We start from the raw sequence: 1,123 nt of genomic DNA, 5'->3' as shown, positions 1-1,123 counted from the left end.
CACAGCCGTAGCACACAGCCGTAGCTCACAGCCGTAGCTCACAGCCGTAGCTCACAGCCGTAGCTCACAGCCGTAGCACACAGCCGTAGCTCACAGCCGTAGCTCACAGCCGTAGCTCACAGACATGGCAGCTCTGCTTCTAGCTCCTAAGCAACTTCTCAGTATTTTGTTTTTGTGTGTGTTATTTCTTACCTTATTAGCCCAGAARWTTTTTTTGTGTTATTACATACGGAAAGAGTATTTTTTTTTTTAAGGACCTTCTTGTAACTTTTGTGGGTTTTCTAAGTGAACATCCCTCTTAAAACTCTTTGCAATCTGTTTATTGATCATATAGGCATCACTCCTGAAAATATAGTCCTTGAGGCCAATAGGTTTTGGAACATGGAGGCAGGCTCCCAAGGATCCCTGGTAAACAGTCATTGTACACAACACTAAATTCAGCAAATGCTTTATTTCCTAAATGTATTTCTAATGTTCATTTGWCTGCAGATTTTCCACATGACCTAACACAAACCATTTATTTCGTGTCATTCCAGCAATTCACCACACCACTGAAGAGGTTTGGACCCCCAAATCTGAAGATGCATTTTGTGTGTGGGCAGTGTTGGAGAAATGGCCAAGTTAGTGATGCAGACAAGAACAAGAAGTACTGCACTGCCAAAGCCAGGCATTCGTGAGTAGTTCTCTCCCCTGAAACCATTTCAGGACAATTTGAATAATGAGCCTGGTCAGCATAGTGAATTTCATCTGACCTGTGTTGCAGGTGGTCAAAAGACAAACGAGTGGTGCTGGTGAGTTCCATCGAACGCAAGAAGTGGACAACGATCCGCCCTCTCCCAACAAAGAAGCCCATCCCGTCTCAGTTTGAGGTAGGCCTAGGAGGGCTGCAAATGCTCCCAGAGCAACTGGTCTGACCACATACTCAGCTGACTCGTATGGGGAATCCCCCAGAGAGCATCATGTTTTGTCCTRGTGTAAAGTGCTTATGTTTTGTGTGTGTGTGTGTGTTTTACTTACAGATTTGTATGCACGTGTCTACTGGCAAAAAGTGCCAGTACATCGGAAACTGCACATTTGCACACAGCACAGAGGAAAGGGACCTGTGGACATACATGAAAGAGAA

General features: G+C 44.9%; 1 protein-coding gene and 1 pseudogene across 1 annotated transcript in view; both read left to right on the top strand.

The window, feature by feature from the left end:
- The window catches only part of galr2b (galanin receptor 2b), a 216,191-nt gene that overhangs the window by 122,770 nt on the left and 92,298 nt on the right, over positions 1-1,123 (top strand). The window lies entirely within an intron of this gene.
- The window catches only part of LOC111981340 (zinc finger CCCH domain-containing protein 7A-like), a 27,731-nt pseudogene that overhangs the window by 9,140 nt on the left and 17,468 nt on the right, over positions 1-1,123 (top strand).

Source organism: Salvelinus sp. IW2-2015, linkage group LG20 (genome assembly GCF_002910315.2).
Source record: "Salvelinus sp. IW2-2015 linkage group LG20, ASM291031v2, whole genome shotgun sequence".
Classification (NCBI taxonomy): Eukaryota; Metazoa; Chordata; class Actinopteri; order Salmoniformes; family Salmonidae; genus Salvelinus; species Salvelinus sp. IW2-2015.
The sequence above is the reverse complement of the archived record's forward strand: the minus strand, read 5'-3'. Positions and strand labels throughout refer to the sequence as shown.